This window comes from Pholcus phalangioides, unplaced genomic scaffold, assembly GCF_987345545.1.
Source record: "Pholcus phalangioides strain wild (caught in Gottingen) unplaced genomic scaffold, Ppha-v1.0 ptg000004l_1, whole genome shotgun sequence".
NCBI lineage: Eukaryota > Metazoa > Arthropoda > Arachnida > Araneae > Pholcidae > Pholcus > Pholcus phalangioides.
This window is the reverse complement of record NW_028301597.1, coordinates 28,589,885-28,596,075: the sequence shown is the minus strand read 5'-3', so window position 1 is coordinate 28,596,075 and position 6,191 is coordinate 28,589,885.

Sequence of the window (6,191 nt, the reverse complement as noted above, 5' to 3'; positions counted from 1 at the left end):
ATCAATATTAAATTGTCCATATATCTTGACGCAAACTCCTCACGTTCCCATAACTCCTCACGTAATTTTTTAAACTTTATTTTTAGCAACTCATGTTCTCCATCATGATCTATTTTAATCTTTTTTTTTGTCAAAATTTTTCTTCCACACGATGTTATCAGAATTTTTATACGTCACGTTTAAAGTTTAAAAAAAATGACCATATCGTTATTTAATCTTTTAAAAGATGCTATAAACTGTTTCTTTGTTCTACTCAATTTAAGTATTTTCCTTAAAAGTACCTTTTCTTTATTAAGTAAAATTCCTTAAGTATTTTCTTTGTCGTGGATTAAAATGAATGTTATGTGCTAAATATTATTTTTAACAAGCTATAACTAGTGTCAAATGCATATTTTACATAACTTTCAAGCTTCATGCAAATCTCTGATGAGTATTATAGCTAATACAAATTTTCTCATATTTTAAACGGGCGAGGTATCCATTAGAAGCGTACTTTCCGTGTGGAAAGTACTCAATTACGCATATGTATCTAAATGGACGTTCTTTCCTGATAAATTATTAAAATAATCTCATAAATCTATTAAAGATTAACATAACTTTGTGGATGAAATTAATATTTTTTTTAGTGTTCAATCATTTCTTTTTAGTGCCTTGTGATAATTTTGCAAAAACTTAGACCTTTCAAATGTGACCAGGATATAATATAAAATGATGGTCTATTTTCGAATAAGTCGCATGAGGAACAGGATAGACAGTGATACCTCGGCTTACGAATTTCTCGACTAACGAATATGTTTTTTAACGTTTTTCTGCCTTGGCTAACGAATACGGGTTAGCTCACGAACAGTTTGGTTACTGTGAATGCACAAGGTAACATAAAGCAACGACGCTGTGAGCTACATTTTCGTGCCAATCAAAATTAATCCATTGAGTTAGGGTCACTTAAGCCAGATTAATTCATTTAAATCTCGGAATCACTTTCCACATACCTCTCTCTCTCTCTCTTTTTCAGAAAGATGTTGAACCTTTTCATGTAGGATGAATGATTAAGATAACAGAAAATGCATAAAGTCTTAGGCATTAATGGTTTTCAGGGGCATACGATAAGACTAATAATACCAAACTGAACAGTCTAGAAGTTTTGAGAATTTATCTTTTCCTTCTGCATGTGTGTGTGTGTGAGAGAGAGATTGATTGATTGATGACCGCTAGATAGTTCCCCTTGTTGCATTTTACTCTGGAACCGTTGATCCTAGAGGCATATTTCCAGTTAGAAGAAGTATACAAATAACATGCAGACCTCAGATACGTCATTCATATTGGAAGCGATTGAATAGTTATCAAAAAAAAATTAGCTTTACAGACGGACACCCTCTATTCAAAAAGTTGGGTAAGAACAGCATAAACAAGGGGAAGAAATGTCATCCGTAAGTTTTAGCTGTTGTTTCTCAATTGTTCTTCTATTTCTGAATCCAAATATCTCAGCTCATATTACACTGAGAAACGTGGAATTTTTTGTTGGCTTCAGAAGAGAGATAGAGCAAAAACTTTCTGATTGGGTTTCTGAGGACATAAAAAGTTAACTTTTATATTGTCGTAACTGTACCACCCTTTGCAACATTAATGCCATATCTGAGCTCTACACGTTTTCCCGACACTTTTTCTGATTGTAAGAATGCCTCTAAAATCAATGGTTCGTCAGTAAAATGCGGCAAAGAGAATTGTAGAATCATCATGTATAGTGTAAAATAAAAAGATAATCAGAACCTTATCTCCCTACAAATTTTTCTTCATCCGATTGTGAAGTTATTATCTCAGTCCCATTTCTACTTTTATAAAAAGCTGCTTAATGTTTTATAAAATTTACTATAAAATTTTGGGCAGATTCTTCAACGAATCAAACGTTTTACCGTAGCAACTTATGGAAATTGCGTTTCGGCTAATGAATTGAATTCCAGACCGAATTACCTTCGTTAGCCGGGGCATCACTGTAAATGATGTTGCGGGAACAGTATTCGGAAATGCAAATCAATTTTCAGTCATTAGAAGTAAAAAAAAAAAAATAAGTTGTTTGAAATGAATAGAAAAAAAAACTCGGAGCATCAAATGGTCTAGAAGATTTTAGAGGTAAAACAAAAGCTGCGAATGTGCACAGGATCACTTTCACTTCTGTTCACCATTCAGTTCATTTTATGCATCAGAACTTTTGCAAAGAACAAGTTGAGAAAAGAAAATCTTTCCGAGACTGAAACCCTCTTTAGATGAGGACAAAATAATCAACTGCGGAAAGAGTTAAACTCAATTAACGCAAAAAAAAATACAAACTTAAAAACACTCTAAAGTGTAATAATACTTTCGACTCTTCAATCTGATATTCACTATTGATTCACAAAACAGAAAAAAAAATTATTTAAACCATTTGTGTTGCATCTTTGGGGAAATCACGATTTTTTGTTGTTTGATCAATTGGTTATTTTTAAACCAAAACTTTTCCTCGAAAAAATTCAATATTTTATTGATTTAGAGTTTAATGTCGAATATCTGACTGAAAATGCGGATAGTTGCTCTTTTTGTTTCTGAAATGGTACTTTATTGAAAATGTTTCTTGCCTATAGCTGTGTTTTCACTGAAAAATAAATGAATCTTAATTATTTTTATTTTCATCAAATATTGCATACGAATATTGTATTATACATTTTACAAACATGACTTCAATTTATCTCCATTACGATGATTTCCTGCCATCGACAAAATACTATATCTTCTATCTCTTTGTTTGCAAACACTTGAAATAGTGATCGTAAAATATTGATTTATGAGTTTTGAAAAGCCGTGAAATCTCCGTCTATCGGGCATACAGATGACTCTTACAAAGCAAAGATTGAACTGTGTGCTGTCAGTAAGGTATACTGAACAGTAAGCCAATCGTAAGCGTGGAGAACTGGGGAACTAGGACATCTCTGGATCGAGTTGCAAACGATGAAGTCGGACAATCAACCAAAATCATTCAAAATATACATATTTACCATCCGCAAACTTTACTTCTCTCAGATCAAATTTTTATACGTATCGAGTTGGTTGATATCCGATACATGTGAATTAATGTTCCTCAAACAGCAAAATATTCGAGTCGCTGAATAGATTTATCATGCAACACATAAATGAATATCTCACAAATTATAAAAACCCGATACACACATAATTTTTTTTTAAATTATTCAGATCATTTTTCTCATCATAAATATTCTGCATGGAAGTAAAGAAAAATTAAATACTGTAAATCTTGTATTTAGACATATTCTTGTTTGATAATTTTGGCAGTCTATGTAGAAAATGAAAAATGTAATTATCTTGAGATAAAAAAAAAAGGAATATACCTTAGAGAGAATAGTACTCGGTTCCACTTTCTTTCTGATTTATATAAATGAATTATGCTTCTAAAATTGCATTTTATAATAGTATATTTTGCGGGATGATACCGCATTATATGTTGAAGATAGAAATACCTCATTTAAATAAAGTTAAAGATGGTCTTAGACAGATTAACACGTGGCTAGAAAAAATAAACTACTTCCAAACATCGAAAAAAAACTTATGTGTTTAAAAATTAGAGATAAATCCAGAAACACCAATATCACAAATATAGCACGTTTGTAAATACCCCTTCCAAAGCTGTTCTTGCAGTCTCATAGAAAGCGTAAGAGAATATAATTCTCTAGGTGTAGAGTTATACAAGACGATCTGAAATGGAATAGCCATTCTAACAATGTATGTAATAAGATAAGAAAACAAAAATTGCAGCTTTATATAGATTAACACTTAATTGACCGCTCACCAGATTTCTCGTGCTTCAATGCTGAGACATAAAAGACCGGCAACGAGATTTCTCGATTTTTAATTTCGTATATGTATTCGTTTTTCATTTCCAAAAGAGAAAATCCCCAGCCTTAGAGTAAGCCTACGGAAAATAATATGCGGTCATTTAAGTGTTAAGAAACATTACAAGTCCAGAACTCCTTAAAACAGTTTTCCATGGTTATAAATCAAGAGTAACTTTACAGATCCAATCAAGAGTAGTTATTTACCACGATACCAATCAAGAGTAGCTATTTATCACGATACCAATCAAGAATCAACATCTATAATCGTATAAAACGTAAGATAATAACATTCAATAATACAAATTTACTGAAACCAGAAATTTTAATACTTGATCTAAGGCAAATTCATGTGTATAAAATAATAACTTTCCATGGCTATAAAAACCATAATTTATTTCATACAACTAACAACAATAGAACTTTAAATAGATACAATTTCTTATATTCAACTCCAAAAACACATAAATACCTTGTTCAAAACAGTATAAATTTCTTAAGACCAACAATTTGTAACAAAATAAACATCTCTAGAAAGAAATTTTTATATTTTCAAATGCTATAACGAATTTTGAAACGTTTATCGAAAATACAAATAGGTAACCAGGACAAAATTTGAAATACTTTTGAAAAAAAAGTCTAGAGAAATAAGTCAAAAGAGTGTGTGGTTTATTGTATACAGATATTTTGTATTCATTTATTTTCATTTGTATTTGTATTATGTACTTCAGGGTACGGCGTGTGTGTCGTGTTGTTAAAAAAAAAATTTCTGGGATTGTTATTTTTATGCATAAAAGGGCCAGCAGCACTATAACTATGATTCTACCCCACACACCATATCCGACAAAATAGCGTTCCGGAAAAAATCATGAAAAAAGGGCACAACACAACGAAATACTTATGATGGTTATTGTTCTTTGTTTCAAGTTATTGGGTGCATTTTCAATAATTACTAAACGCTTTTGAAAACGTGCCTGAGTAAATTTCTGGAAGTGGAAAATCAAATCTTCTCCTATAGCAGCCGCGATGATAGTGACAACCGATCGACACTATAGCATCACGGGGGCATTTTCTTTACCACTGTTCCACTTTGGAGCCATACCTAAAGGCGGAAAACACCTGTAATTCCATATTACGCTACTATTCTGCACTGCCCGAACATACTGTATCTGCTATGCAAACAATTTGAGACAGCCTGTATACAATATCACGAAATGTCAAATTGTAAAAGAAACGGAAAATAGTTATTCTTAGAAGAGAGAACTGTAGAAAAGTCCCACACCCATTCACCATCTTCTAAAAAGAAATATTTAAATAAACATGCATATATTGAAGCTTCAAGTGATTGATTAATTAAACCAATTTCAAACTTCTTTAAAAGATCTTAAAAGACATTTATTTTCTTATCCAGTCAACTTTTCATGATGGGAGAGCAATTAATAAAAGTCAATGATGAGTGAAAACGCATTTGACGAAGGAGCAGAAAAGTTTAAAGGAGACGAAATTCGGGGTAATTTGTAAATCGTACGCTAATTGGGAGTTGTTATTACGTGATCAAAGAATGATTTCGAAAATCACCTCAGTTAAAAAAACAACCTTCATAGTTAACGCATGTACTGCCATGTATATCAGATATCATTATCAATTTTTTTTCTAATTTTGACAGAAACTGGGTTTTGATAGTACTTTCTTCATTTCAAAGAATTTCCAAGTCACGTTATTAGAAGAAAGACAGAGTCAAAATGCGGCAATCATTAAGGTAATAATGATGCAATTAACTCCTATTTCAAAATATATTCCAGATGAAATCGAATTGGAAATTGTGTCATTAGAATTGCGTATGAGTTTCGAGAGCCTAGAAGACATGAGTTTTAAACTCCAACTTTTAACGAACTTTTGTATTGATAATTGGTAAATCCTATGAATTAATGAAATAAACGTGTTTTTTTAACAGAAGTTTTAAGCCTTTAATAAAGAATGAATTCTTTTTTCAAATATTTCCAATTAAAATCAAAAACGTAAAATTTTTTAAAATTATCACCAAACTTATAGAAAAAAATTGTGATTGAAATGAATATATAACTTTTCAATACTGGTACAATTTTTTTTTTGTTTTGCGATTGCAAACCATTCAACCACCAGTACATTCTAATATTTATTTTTTAATTTAGAAATTTCTATGACAATATTTTTATTGAATATTGAATTTTATCATTAATCAAATCAATATCCAACAAAGGTTTTTCTGAAAACCCATTTTGTGTGCAAAGATTAATGTGATTTATATTCATAGATGTGTACAGGGTGATTCAA